This window comes from Vulpes lagopus, chromosome 11 (genome assembly GCF_018345385.1).
Source record: "Vulpes lagopus strain Blue_001 chromosome 11, ASM1834538v1, whole genome shotgun sequence".
NCBI classification, from domain to species: domain Eukaryota; kingdom Metazoa; phylum Chordata; class Mammalia; order Carnivora; family Canidae; genus Vulpes; species Vulpes lagopus.
Genome location: NC_054834.1, coordinates 10,100,847 through 10,116,268, shown reverse-complemented (window position 1 = coordinate 10,116,268; position 15,422 = coordinate 10,100,847). Strand labels below are relative to the sequence as shown.

General features: G+C 46.3%; 1 long non-coding RNA gene across 1 annotated transcript in view; it reads right to left on the bottom strand.

Annotated features, from left to right (window-relative positions):
- Positions 1 to 7,636: 7,636 nt before the first annotated feature.
- LOC121501451 overlaps positions 7,637 to 15,422 on the bottom strand; it is a 36,755-nt gene continuing 28,969 nt past the window's right edge. Inside the window, exons 2-3 of the long non-coding RNA XR_005990609.1 lie at positions 8,977 to 9,196; positions 7,637 to 8,266 (exon numbers count right to left, since the gene is read on the bottom strand). This is a non-coding gene — a long non-coding RNA (uncharacterized LOC121501451). The remainder of the gene's footprint in view (positions 8,267 to 8,976; positions 9,197 to 15,422) is intronic.

Here is a 15,422-nt window from a genome sequence, read left to right as displayed (position 1 = left end):
AGTGAACACATACTTGTAAAGTCTTACATTTAACCTGCCCCAGGACCTGAGGCCCGAAAGAAATTAATGAGGACTCTGAACTATCTAATAATGAGAAATATGTCATCTGAAAAAATGTTCTCCAGGGGTGCCTTGTTCTCCTGTACTGGAGTGGGAAAGCTCAGAAGGAATTGGTTAAACAACTATGGACACAATCAAAACAACTTAGCTTTGAGCCCTTTCTCCCCACCAGCACTCTTCTCGCCGCTGAACCCGTGTCATCCAATGTAAACCTCAAGCCACCCCATGAGATGGATTTGCACGATTCTTTGTTACTAATGAGCTCATGCACCATTGGTAATAGAGAGTGGGGTTGGTAACACATCACACTAGCCCATGCCTGATTCTTCCCAGCTCGTTAATGTTGTAAAGTCATCAGAGATGGGTGTTCTCATGGGGAAAGAGGAGACTTAGCAATAGATGGAGACTTCGAGAAAACGTGGGCGGTGGGGTGGGGAATATCAAAGTGCCATTCGTTAATGCAAGTGATGCCTGGTGTTGAGGTTTCAGACCACTCGGTTTCCCACCCTATTGATCCGTTTGGAGAAAACACACATGCTAATGAAAAGGGTGTGAGAATTGTCTTCCTTATCAAAAGGGGCATTCGTGAAGATGAGAAACAACGCCCTCCAGGACCCACAAGTTGCAGGAGGAAAAATCAGCCCAAATGTAAAGGCTGCCACGGACTGACGATCGTGATTCTAGGTGCTAGTCCCTGCAGAGAACCACACTCATGTTTTTATCATGATTGGGACTCTTTCATTAGCACCCTGATTACAGAGGCCCATAGGCTTCATTTGGTATGCCCCAACCCTATCTTTCCCATTGGCCCTGTTACTTTTAGCACATGATTTTGCAGAACATGTGCATGGAAGGCATATGATAGTAAAGCAGAAATAGGTATCATCATCATCATTGCCTTGTACAGCTAGGGAAACTGAGGCATGAAGAATCAAGCACTCTTCCCAAGATCACACAGTATTGATGTGATGAAGCCATAGTTGAAAGGTACCTTGGATGCAGATTCTTATTTGGTAGCTACTAAATATGACATTTTAAATGAATATTAATACATGTGTTATTTTTACATGTTCAAAAGTTCTCTGATTCTACTCCCTTCAAAAGACAGAATGTGGTCCCAACTACTCCCTTGAGAGTGGGCCGGATTAACTCATTCTAACCAGTAGAATATGGCAGCAGAGTGGTGTATTGCCCCCTGGAAGACAGTGTGGCTTGGTTTATACCAAAGTGCAAAGTCTTCTTGCTGCAAACAATGCCATGAAGGATGTGGATAGGATAAAGTATTTGCAACTCATATATCTGATAAGGAACTTATATCCAGCATATGTTTTAAAAAAAACCCTCATACCACTCAATAATAAAAAGAACAACCCATGGCTCCCGGTGGGAAGCCTGCTTCTCCCTCTGCCTATGTCTGCCTCTCTCTCTGTGTCTTTCATGAATAAATAAATAAAATCTTAAAAAAAAAAAAAAAAAAAAAGAAGAACTCAACTTTATAAATGGTGAAGAATCTGAATAAACATTTCTCAAGAGAAATGGCCAATAAACACATTACAAGTAGTTCAGCATCACGAGTCAAGAGGGAAATGCAAATCCAAACCACAGCTTTGCACCCCTAGGATGGCTACACCGAAAAGCACAGTTCACAAGCATTGGCCAGGATGTGGGAAAATTGGAAACCTCAGACACTGCTGATGGGAACGGAAAATGATGCAGCCAGTCTGGGGGATAGGCAGTTCCCCAAAATGTTAAACCTATGGTTACCATATGACTCAGCGGTACCTCTCTTATCTACACCCGAGAGAAATGAAAATAAATGTCCACATAGAATCAGGCACCCATGCATGCTCATAGCAGTGTATTCATACTGGCCAAAAAGTGCAAACAAGCCAATGTCCCTTATTTGATGAGTGGATAAACCAAATGTTATGCTTGTAATGAACATTATTCAGCAGTGAAAAGAAAATCCTGATGGAGGCAGAGCTAAATGACGGAAAAGGTCTGCAAAACCCAAGGGAAGAGGCTCCCATTATTGTACTGCTCAAGCAGACTGGGCCTCACCGTGGCTTGGCTCTGCTGGCGAGCACGCCCATAAAGCTGGCTGAACTGCATATCAAAGATCCACCCCTTCGGTGGCAAAGTGGTTAAGTGCCAAAATTCAGGCCTCACTTTTCTTTTTTTTTTAATTTTATTTATTCATGAGAGAGACAGAGAGAGGCACAGATATAGGCAGAAGGAGGAGAAGCAGGCTCCCTGCAAGGAGCCCAATGTGGGACTTGATCCCAGAACCCCAGGGTCACAACCTGAGAGGAAGGCAGATGCTCAACCACTGAGCCACCCAGGTGTCCCCAGGCCTCACTCTTCTGAAAGATCTGGAATAATGGATGTAAAGGTGGCTCTCTGATCTGGGATTGCTGTGGCCATCGGTGGCATTACACGAGTTCCTCCCTGGACAGCGAAGACTGCCATGTGCCCTCCTGCCCCCTCCCCCAGAAGTCCTCCAGCCCCAGTGAGGCTCTGAAAGCCCAGGGCCACAAAACCAGGATGCGGTCTGGAAACTGAGTCACAGGCCTTGCTCCCTGGGAGTCAGAGGAGTTCCCAGACAAGGAGCCAACATCACTCTCGCAGAACTGGGAATCTGAGCCCTCCCCAGAGCAAAGCAACCGCTGCTCTGACATGGATCCTTCACCAGAGCTATTCTTCAAGCACAGGATGGGATGCTGACCCAGAGGGAGGGATGTCTCCAGAACACGCCATCAGACTGTGGAGGAGAGGGGGGAAATCCAGGCACAGCTCCAGCCTCTCTGATCTTGACGGCTCAGCCCTTACCTTGACCAATTTTGACAAAGAAAATATGTCAAGGGATGAGAACAGTAGGCCTGTTTCTTAAATACCTTTTAATGTTCTGGGTCCTGCACATTGTGGGGTTTGGGATGTTTTGGGGGATTTTTAATAAAGAGGCATATAAAACCAAAAGAGAGAAAGAGAATACTGATAAATGCTATAGCAGGGATGACCCTTGAAAACATTACGCTAAGTGAAAGAGGCCAGACACGAAAGGCCACACATATTATATGATCCCATTTATACAAAGTGTCCAGGGTAGGCAAGGTTACAGAGACGGAACGTGGTAGCCGGGGAGTTGGGAAGAGGAGGGAATGGGGAGTCATTGCATTCTATTTGGAGTACTGAAAACTTCTAGAACTAGATAATAGTGGTGGTTGCACAACCCTCTGAATATACTGAAATGCTGAACTGCAGGCTGTGAAGGGGTGGATTGTATGGTAGATGAATAATATCTCAAAAAGGTCTCTTTAAAAAAAAAGTGTGGTTTCTGCCTTGCTCCTGCTCTCTCCTGGGTCACTCACTGTGGGGAAAGCCCCCTGCTGTGTTGGAAAAAGTCCATGTGGCAAGGAACCAAGGCTTCCAGGCAACAGCCATGTGAGTCATACTAAAAGCGGATCTTTCCACCCTGGCCAGGCCTTCGGGTGATGGAAGCCCTGGGTGAGATCCTGACTGTAACCTTATGCAATTGCCTGAGCCCGCACCATGGCTGAGCCCTGTCACTCTAAGCAGCTAAGTTTGGGAGTTACTTGTTACACAGCAGTAGACACACAGGCACGCTCCCCTTTTTATGGTGCTTTGCTTTATTGTGCTTCACAGACACTGTGTCTTTTACAAATGGAAGGGTTGTGGCCACCCGTCATCACGCAAATCTGTCAGCATCATTTTCCCAAACAGCATTCACTCACTTTGTTTTACCGACACGTGACCATAGTCGGTAATTCCTGCAATATTTCAGAATTTTCATTATTATTATTATACTTGTGATAGTGATCTGTGATCACATTACAACTCACTGAAAGCTCAGATGGTGGTTCATATTTTTTAGTGATAAATTTTTTTTAAGATTTAATTTATTCTTTCATGGAAGACATACAGAGAGAGGGGCAGAGACACAGGCAGAGGGAGAAGCAGGCTCCATGCAGGGAGCTCGATGCAGGACTCGATCCCAAGACCTCAGGATCATGACCTGAGCCAAAGGCAGTTGCTCAACCACTAAGTGATACAGCTGTGCCTGCGACAAAGTATTTTTTAATTAAGGTATATACATTGTCCTTTTAGACATAATTCTATTGCACACTTAAGTGACTAAGGATAGTGTAAACATAACTTTCATATGCACTGGGAAACCAAAAAATTCATTTGACTTGCTTTATTGCAACAATCACTCTGCAGTGGTCCGGAACTGAACCCACGATATCCCCAAAGTATGCCTGTGCTCTTAAGTGGAGAGCAAGTAGCACAATATTACACACACTATGATTCTTTTTTTGTTGTTTAAAATACATCCATGCATGAGTAGGGAAAAAAAAATCACAGATATTGCTTGCTATCTCTAGGTGGAGAGATTATTTGCATTTTTCCTTTTAACTTCTCTTTAGTCTCCCACCTTTCTATGATGAATCTTTAATAATAAAAAGCAATTGAAGTTACTTTTAATTTTTTATAGATTAAATGTAGGACAGGGTGGGGAAAGACTTTTTCATTGAAGCCCAGCTGACACGCAATGTTACGTGTGTGCAACAGTGATTCAACTATTCTATACATTATGCTGGGCTCACCCCAAGTGCAAGCTTAGCCACCATCTGTCACCACCCAACGCTATCACAGTACCATTGACTATACGTGCTGTACCTTACATCCCCGGGACTTTATCTGTAACTGGAATCCCGTACCTCCAACTCCCCTTCACCCATTTTGCCCATCCCCTCACCCCCGGCAACCACCAGTTTGTTCTCTGTATTTGTGGGTCCATTTCTCCTTTTATTGTTTGCTTGTTCTTTTTTTTTTTTTTTCATTTTTTCCATTCCGCATAACAGTGAAATCACATGGTATTTGTCTCTCTCTCTGACTTATGTCACTTAGCATAGTGCCTTCGAGTTCCTGCCCATGTTGTCACAAATGGCAAGACCTCATCGTTCTTCTTATGGCCCAGCCACATTCCATTGTGGGGAAACACTTTGATGATAACTCAGGCAGGAGATGAGGGCTTGGGCCAAAGCAAGACCAGCGTGAGAAAACAAAAACATGAGCGATGTTTTGAAAGAGGAGGGAAGAGGCAAGACTTAATGAATGACCTTAATTCATTAAGGAGATGACAGGACAGGGGAAAATTGGGTCTACACAGATCTGGTCCCCCTGCTTTGTGACTTCCAAGCTTGGCTGCGTGTCACCTACTGCTCTGGCAGCAGTGCCCGCCCTCCCCCACCCAGATGCTTACCCCACTCCCTCCAGGGCCACTCACAACCTCTTCAGCCACAAGCACAGACCTCAGAGAAAGTTCTCTCATTTCTCGAGAAGGAGGAAAAAGTAGGATCTTAGGAACAGCTGCCTTCACTCGCTTCACCCTTGCCCTGGGCTGTCGCTTCAAATACACTCGCTCTGCTGCGGGGCTACTGTCTACTAAAGAGTTTCTAGAGCAGTGAGCTCCACACTCAAGTACCATTCTCGCTTATTCCTCACAACCTTTCCTGTCAACATTCTGCCTTTCAGACTGCAGAAGAAAACTGGTGTCGAGAGAGGTAAAGTTACCTGTTCAAAGGGTCACAGCTAGTCACTAGCAGAGGGCGGCCTGAACCTACCTGTGGCAAAAGCCACAGAGGATCCTGCTCCCTGTCGCAGGAAAGAGCTGTGTGGAAGGCAGCGGCAAGTTTGGGGAGCTGGAGGGAGCCAGCCGTGGGTTCAGCTGCTCACAGTGCCACTGCTTTCTGGAAAGGGCTGCGTCCCGCCCACCGTAGCAGCTATCACAGCATAAAGAATTCAGGACCCCAGACATGGACAGCCTACAAATAATTATAAAAATTAATCTGCGTCCATCCTTACTGCTGGGAACCATTTAGACTCTAATTCCTTTTCTGGTTATTAAAATAGAGATACATGGGGCACCTGGGTGGCTCAGTGGTTGAGCGTCTCCCTCCAGCTCAGGTCATGACCCTGGGGTCCTGGGATCGAGTATCGCATAGGGATCCCCGCAGGGAGCCTGCTTCTCCCTCGGCCTGTCTCTGCCTCTCTCTCTGTGTCTCTCATGAATAATATCTCATGATAAATAAAATATTTTTTAAATAAATTAATTAAATAAGAGACACATGTTTAAAGAAAGATTATGACTAACAAGAAGAGGAGGAACAGCTCAGGTTAAAAAAAAAATGTACGTTTTAAAGCCTCTCTGGCCCCGTGGCCACGGAGGTTCGTGCCTAGAGGTAGGCCCACGGGTCGGGGTGGGTGAGCCAGGCTGGCCTCCTTTCCCCACTTTCGCTCACGGGTAAGGAGGCCGGCGACTGTTTGGTGACAGACCAGAAGGAAACGACAGGGCTTCTAAGCAGCAGGCCCTGGAGTCCTGTCTGCAGGAATGTTCCACAGAAGAATAGGAGACTCATTAAACCAGGGAAAAACGTTAAATAAATAATGGTTTCCAGAAACAGGAGACCAAGAAACAGATGCCTCTCGGGCCCTTGGGGTTGTTAACAGGGATAGGAGTAGAAGAGAAATAGAGACGCTTTCCACCAGGCTTTCCTCATCCTGGATGAAAAGCAAAGAAGGGGGCAAGAAGTGAAATGAGAAGGATCGAGAAGGGAGGTGAGGGGAGGGACCCCACGGGGGTGGGCGCTGCAGGAAGCAAGAAGTGAGATGAAGGAACAAAGAAAGGAGAAGGGGGTGGGGGGACGCCTCACAGGACCCCAGAGAGCCCTTCACACCTGAGGATAGAGGGCCTTTGTCCAGGAAGACCCTACACTTTTCCCCTTACATCCACATTTCCCCCAAGGGATTTCCAAGAGAGGAAACACTCCCCCCCACCCAGTCTCCAGCAAATACAGAATGTTTGAGAAGGATGTTCTTAGTTTCTTCACCTTTGGGGTAGACGGCAAGTCTTGTGCTACATGCAGACTCTTCCCTCAGATCCTATACATGCACGCATGCACACTCTCACACAAACGCACAGCCACACCTGCACGTTCACACAATATGTCCACACCAGTGCCCACGTACACACCCACACACACTCACACAAATGCACAGCCACATTCACACATTCTCACAATATACCCACACCTCCTGTCCCATGCGTTATACCCACACCAGTGCCCACTTATACACACACACACACACACACACACACACACACCTCTCCTTTGGGAGCCCCCAAGTCCCTAGCTTTAAGCAGCTATAGCCCTGTGCTTTGCCCCACAGTGGACCGACCACCTGGAGGCTAATCTTCCTCAGGAACTGTGCCCAGTGCCTTGGGATCCCACTCTCCCCCTAGAAAATCTGTTTGCCCTGTGTACTCTCCAAGAAAAAGCATTTTAAGATCTGACCAATTCCAAATGAAAAATTGAATTGATTATATCACTTTTCAAAAGAAAACTTGAGGAAAGAAAGAAAAACAGAAAAAGAAAAGAGGGAGAAAAATATATAACCCTTGCTAAGAGTCCACAAGGTGCGAATGCTACCCTAAGTGTCTTAATCCATTTGGGCAGCTGTCACAGAAATACCATAGACTACGTAGCTTGTAAACAACAGAAATTTATTTCTTAACATTTGGGAGGCAGGGAAGGGGCGAGACAGCTCTTCCATAAGGGCCCGAATCCCATCCATGAGGGCTCCACCCTCATGACCTAGTCACCTCCCCAGGCCCCGCCTCCTAATGCTCTCTCCCTGGGAGCTAGGGCTCAACATAGGAATTGTCGGAGGACACAAACATTCAAACCTTAACACTAGGTATTCTGCATCTGTCTTCTCATTTTATTCCTCAAAACCATACGAGGAGGCGGGTTTTATTATCCTTTCTTGAAGATAAGGAGACTGAGGCTCAGAAGCCTTAGATCATTTGTCCAAAAGCACACAGTAAACTTGGAACCAGATTGGAATCAGATCTTCCGGGCTCCGGGCTCCAAGCATGAAACGGAGAAATGCATGGGACAGGAGGGAGGGTCCTACAGGTACAGGTCGCTGAGCACAGCACTCCCTGAGGGCAGTCGGAGGGGCCCAGGGGCCTCACTGAAGAATACAAGCTCCGATTTCACCCGGGCCTGGCTTCACCTTGTTCACAGATGCCACTCTGTTGACCATTCTTGTCTGACTTCTTTCTTATGCTTCTATGCCATCCAGTCATATTTCGGGGATTCTTGGAGGCCTTAATAAAGTTCTGCCAAATAAACAAACAAACAAATAATTGAAATTTGTTAGAAACATATAAACTAATTAACAAGAGATGTACCAACAACGTAGATTCCAAATTACGTGGGACCAGGTGGGCCCAGTTGCAAGGACAGTTGATGGAAGAATAGTCTGGGTCTGGGCTGGGAGAGGGGCCTAAGCCTGGCTCCATTTCCCCAGATCACACTTGATCTGCCACTGGTTTCCTTAACGAGTACGGTCGGATGGTCAGTTGTTACTTTGCAAGTGTGATAATAGCATTTCCCACAAGGTGTTCTAGAATGGTTTTGAAATACTGGGGTGAAAAGAGCTGTGATATAATCTTTTTTTTTTTTTTAGATGGGGGGTAGGATGTCAATACCTCACTACTTTTCAGTCACCTTTTAAGAGCAGCTGACATGCACCCTGCTTCAAGCCCACTGACTCGGAATGAAGAGCTGGGCACTGGAAGTACTTTAGGGCTTTTTAAAAACAGCGAACAGAGCCCATCCAAGAGCTCACTCTCGAGCCCCAGTGGGGTCCTCCAGGTCCCCGAGTTTCTCTTGCAGGGTAGCAGTGCCTCACCCCACCACAGCAGAAAGGGTCTTAGAGCCCAAGCAGGCCTGGAGCAGTCCAACAGCCCCAGGTTCCAACCCGACTCCACCATCCAGTAGCTACATGACCGTGGGCACTTGATTTCCGAGCTCTGGCCTCTGTTACCTGATCTGTGGAGTGGAGATAATAGCAGGACCCACGTCGAACTTCACCGCTAGGAGCAAAGCAGGTCATAGAGGGAAGGTGCCAGGTCAGAATGAGTCACTACTCCCAATGGGATCAGCAGCACCTATGGCTTTGTCTCTGTTCATCTCCTCTCCTCCACGCGCCCTTTCTCAGAGCAGACACCACAGGGGTTCTGGTAGTAGAGGGGTTCACTTTAAACCTGGAAGAACATGTTGGGAACTTCACACTGTTGGCAGAAAACCCCTCCAGGTCACTTCCTCCTCCAGCCGCTAGCCGCACCAGAGCTGACATTATTTTCTTTAAAGCCCCTGCCAAGTAACCCCCCCGCAGAACTTTTGAGGCGCCCTGCGTCTTCCTGTCTGTAGGATTCAATCAAGCCACTGTCTCACATGAAAACTGAAGGCAAGATTTCATGCAGATGCAAGTCGGGAAACTATGTCATCTATGTCAGAGAAGACAGGAATTAAACACTCAGGACTTCCTCCTCTGCCTCTGTGTTTCTGCTCTTTCAAGAACCGTGGATCCCATCTTGTGATGGGATTTAGGAGATGCAGAATTAGGAGAGAAACTGGAGAAAAGATTGATATTTGCACAAGCGCTTGACCAGGGCTGCTCCTAGGGTGGATGAGGCCCAGGCAAATATATAAATAGTTATATACAAACTATTTGAGTCACCAAAATCGGCATATGTGCACATCTGGTGGCCCAACTTCAGATGAGCTGGTGAAAGAAATACCAACCAGTCAGCAGGAGCTATCCAACCTCCAGATCACCCTCCTGGAACCGAGTCTGGGTCCTGTTCCCAGTCCCAGTCCAGGAATAACATCACAGGAATGAGTCTCAGATCTTGTGGAGCATCTGGTCAACCCCACACAAGTGATGGAAGATGGAAGAAAGCCCTACAGGGGAGAAATTGGCACCAGAGCCCACATGTGTCCTGGTACAAGTGCAAGGAGTCCCACCTGGATGGCACTGCCGACTCCTGCCTGTCTCCAGCATTGGGCAATGAAAAAAGTTCAAGGAGGGCACACTTCAAAAAGCAGAGTCCCCTGAGGTGCGGGGTTGGGCCAGGTTGTAGGACAAGATGCATTTGATACCAAAGTCTCTCTGGAAGTTTACCTCTCTAAATCAGACTCAGAAGGAATGCTGCCTCCTTCCTCTCACTGTGTGGACAATGTGGGGCTAGACAATCTCTCTCTTTAAGTTACTCTTGTATCTCAAGGACCGTAGCTCGGGACTGGGAGATCCTAGTGCTATTTCCATGAACTATTTTCCCTATTAGCAACATGGCAGATAAAGATAAAAACAATTAGGATTGAATCTAATACAAGGGCAAGCCAGCTCAATTTTATCAGGAACTATTTGCAAATTCATGGTTTCTGCTTCAAGTGTTATAAGCCCAGACTCCTGCACAGGCCCACCCCTAACAGTTGCAAGCCAAGGGCAACGGTACAAATGGAAACCCTTGACCCACAAGTCACTTGTCTCTTATCTCTCCTAGTTCTTCTCAGATCATAAAAGACCTTTTCCATATGCACATGGGCCTTCCAGCTCACCCAGGCTATCTCTAGTTCCCCAACCCCCGCCACACCACCACCCCTTGGCCACCCTTTGGGTATGCACAGGTAGTACTATTAGTCCTTACTCAAAAGGACAGAGATGGGTGAGACACTTATACAGGTCTTGGCAATTGGGCTAGGAATTCTGGTGTCCCTGGTACCTAGGATATGGTTTTGAAATAGGGGCACATGGACTCCACGTGGACACATCCTTTAGCCTCCTGGACCTCTCTTCCCATAGAAAAGGTATAGATGGAAGAGGGCCAGAGCCAGGCCCATGAAATCATAGGACCAGAGCAGAGGCCCACCTGCCAGGGTAATACACCCCAGCATATGATTTCCAAACCCATACCCTGACCCCTACTTCATTTTTCAGTTTCTACTTCCTCTACCTCCTTCAGCCTACTCCCCAGCTGCTGCTTTTTGTTCATGCATAGAATTCCTAGTTCCTATTTTTTGAGTCATCCTGAATCTGACCTTGAAGCTAGTGTTATACAAAAAAGGAGATATTATATCTTTTTTAAAAGTCTACAGAACCTGAATATTTATGATATGCCACATCAAGATGTCCTGGCAAAGAAATGTAATTCTTGTCACCCATGGCTACTGAAAAATGACTTTCTGGATACACTAGTGGCACTTTTTATCTTTCATAGGCTGACAGATAATGGGATTGCAAGTTTCAAGCAGTAATCTCCTCATCTTATTGTGATTTCTTGGTGGGGGGGTGGGGAGCGGGGAAGCAACGTAGTTGAGCTCTACAGAGGACTGAACAGACAAGCAAAATAACAGTCTGCAACAAGACGGTCCCGTCCCATAAGAGATCAGAGACACCTTACCTTCTCTACCTTCCAGGGGAACTGAGATTGTTCTATTTTGTGACAGACCAATGAAGAAGCAATAGAGTGGCTATGGGATTTGCTCCAGAAATCAAACCCAGGCTGGCAGACTCCGGAATCCAAGTTCTTTCACATTGCATGATATCACAATATGAAGTCTTAAAAAGATGGATCTGATCTTTCTCCTCTTTAAAGTCACACAACACTTTCCATGTAATTTCCTTGTGGTGGTTGTGGCATAATAAAAAATATTTAGCTTTAGTCCCCGGTTTCTGGCGCTCAGATCCTAAAGCCCTTGGAATCTCCAAAGTGGTGAGAGTCTTTTGAGCTAATGAGATGACTGGCCATTGAGGTCTCCTCGACAGCTTCAGGATAGGGCCCAGCCTCCAAGAATGACCACGCCTTGATTAGAAGCTAGGAACATTCAGCCCCACCCTGCAACCTCCAGGAATGGGAGAGGGGCTGGAGTGGAGTTCAATCACCAATGGCAGATGATTCCATCAATCATGCGTATGTACTGAAACCTCCATAAAACCCCTAAACAGCATAATTCACAGAGCATCTTGGTTGGTGAACATATCCCCATGCTGCTATGCTCGAGACCTCATCCCATATACATACCTCTTCATTCGGCTGATCATTGTATCCTTTATAACAAATCAGTAAATGTAAGTACAATATGTTCCTGAGTTCTGAGAGCCAGTCCAGCAAATTACTGAACCTAAGGAGGGAGTAATTTGTAGCCATTTATAGCTGGTGGGTGGACCCATTTATAACGGGTGAGTCAATTCTGGGAGGCCCAGGACCAGTGACAGCATCTGAAGTGGGAGGCAAACAGTCTTGTAGGACTGAGCCCTTAACCTGTGGGGTCTGCACTAATACGAAGTAGTGTCAGAATTGAATCACTGAACACCGAGTTGGTATCCAGAGAATCAGAGAATTGGTTGTTGGTGTGGAAAATGTTGTGCCCAAGATTGCGAATCCGAGAAACCACCAAGGAGCCAACACCGATGCAAGCACTCCAGGGTTTATTTACAAGCTCGAGCTTCGGTCCAAGTATACCCAACACAGCGGAGCAGGGACTTGGACCCCGAAGTGGGTTACAGCTGGGTTTTCTATAGGCTGGTCTAGGGGATTTTCAGAAGGAATTTCTCAAGTTCTGTTTACATTCTGATATGGGGCTTTCAAGGGCATTGAGCTCTGTTCACATTCTAATATGGGACTTTCTACCACGGGCGTGGGCTCTGTTGTCTTTCTGATATGGGATTCCCTGCCAAGAACATTCTGCAGTTTTTCCTGTAAAGTTCAGCTCTTATTCACAGGGGCCTAAGATGGCTGTACTTGTGCTAATGCTAAACTTTAGGTGGAACGGCCTTAATTTTTCTCGGCCTCCACAGAAAACATCCCCAGAGTGATTATCTGGCACTCCCCTTTATTATGGTCATTGGTGTTGAGTTTTTGTGGGGGGAGAATGGGGTTCTCCTAGTAGTTCTATTTTCTTCAGAGCCCAAACCAGGTTTTATTCATCTTTGTATTTCTTACAACACCTAGCACAGGGCCTGGCCCACAATAAAAGACAGATAAACAATGTTGAACAGGTTCCATTTTTTTGTGTTGACTGCTCCTCGGATCTTTAGGATCGTGCCTGTTTAGGAAGGCTGAGCTGGGCTGGGCTATGGTGCATAGTGACAAGGTACTGAATCATGGCATTCACCAAGGATATGTCCCCCCAAACTTCTCACACAGAATGATGACTGACAATGAGAAGGGCTGCAGTAGAGGTAGAGATTGGCCCACAAGGGGGTCCAGTCACTAGATAACAACTCAGCCACCATTACCTTAGTTCTGGTGATTCAAATTAATGCCTTGGCAACATTTTGCATTTTACCTTATAGAATGGATTTCCAGGGGCGCCTGGGTGGCTCAGTCCGTTAAGCGTCTGCCTTCAGCTCAGGTCATGATCCCAGAGTCTTGGGATCAAGTCCTGCACTGGCCTCCCTGCTCAGTGGGGTGTCTGCTTCTCCCTCTGCCCCTCTTCCCACTCATGCTCTCTCTCATGCTCTCACTCTCTCAAATTAACAAATAAAATCTTTTTTTTTTCTTTAAAGGTAGAGAAGAGGCCACATTGAAGAAGGTAGGAAGTGGGGAGACATCATTTATTTATTTATTTATTTATTTATTTATTTATTTATTTATTATTTTTTATTCATTTATGATAGAGAGAGAGAGAGGCAGAGACACAGGCAGAGGGAGAAGCAGGCTCCATTCACTGGGAGCCTGACGTGGGATTCGATCCTGGGTCTCCAGGATCGCGCCCTGGGCAAAAGGCAGGCACTAAACCGCTGCGCCACCCAGGGATCCCACAAATAAAATCTTAAATTTAAAAAAAATGGACTTCCAGATCACGCTCACATGACTTAAACAAAAAGATTACAACTATAAATGGCCAGAGTCTATTCTGTGGGAAAATTGCTGCCTATCTAAGTCAAATGAGAATGTATGGAATAAATTGAATAGGTGGAAACTCCCCAAGAGCTGACTTACGAGTCCTCCTCAACCACTTGACTTGCCTGAACTCCTGCACTTGCTTCAGTTCTGTGACCATGTCAGCAACTTGTCCCAGGTCTAGCTTCAGACACTTTCCCCAAATACATGTGTTTATAGATCAATTGCAATTAATCAAGAATAGAAGGAAAAATGAGCATCTGGCCTTCAACATTTTCATTCAGGAGTTTCTTATAGCTCAAGTTGAATGCCAAGTGCAGTCTGTCCTTGGGAAATGAAAACCTTCCTCCCTCCCCTCCCTTCCACCAAATCATAAGCAATAGCTGTAAAGCAGAGAAGACTCAGAACCCCCAGCAGATCCCTGAGCAGGCTGAGGCAAAAGCAGGGGGCAGATTGTAATGCAATTCTGCAGGAATTGCAGGGCTTGTCCATCGTGGAATGGCCCGCAGACCTCAGCAGTTCCCATGTCTCACGTTGACCCTGGTGGACTTAAACTCATATTCTCCTCCAAACACCAAACCATAGGACAGTGAGCAGCAGAGAGCAAGCATCCTACAGACACAACAGAATGACTCAGAAGAATGGTTCCCAAGCTTTTGTCACCTCATATCTATTTATTTTATTGAGAAGAAGAGATAAAGAGGGGAGGGCAGCAGTGGGGAGGGGAAGAGGCTGTACCAGTCAATGGGTGAGACCGATGCTTACCCAGCCAGGCCATGCAAATTGGGGCCCCACGCAGACTCCCAAGCAGCAGTTCTTCAGTTTGGCCTGGGGAAATTCATAGTGGTGTAAGCAGAGGATTCAATAAAGCAAGACTTGCCCAGGCTGCCAGAATCATAACCACAAAAGACCATTTAGTGGGTTTTGTGGCTATTTTCATTCACTCTCTGGACTAGAGTACATTTGACTCCCTGCAGGATAATCTCCAGTACATCATCCAGTCTATTCTCAAATGCCTCAAGTAGCGGGATTTTACAGCTTCCCTTGGGAAGTTATTCTTAAAGTCAAATGACTAGGGTGTTTTTCCTTGATATTAAACATCCAATCTTTCTTCTTCTTAACTTCATCCCTGTTATCCTGTGGAATAAACTCCTGCCCTCGGCATTGTCTGTCTCTTAGCGTTCACCAATGCATTTCCCGGGGATCCTTGCTGTACCATTTCAGCCTCTCTGCACTCGAGCCTCGGAGATCAAGAAATGGCTAAGGAATGCAGTGACAAATAAAGGCTTCTGCCATCTGGCAGGCATAAACATAAATGAGATGTGAGCCCAAAATCTCAATAAAGAAGGGATCATCATCCATCCACCCTCTGCACAGAACCCCACGACAACGGGAGAATTACTCTGCAGTGAGTGATGCTTTGCCAGGGGGACCTTGTTCTCCCCATGATTCATTTTCACAACCCAGTAAGTTCTCCCTCCTCCAAAATGAGTTGATGAAATGCCAAATTTATCTTATCATGTCTATCTTTAATTGCACTCACCCCACTTGGTATACTTTTTATCTTACTGTGCTATGGTGC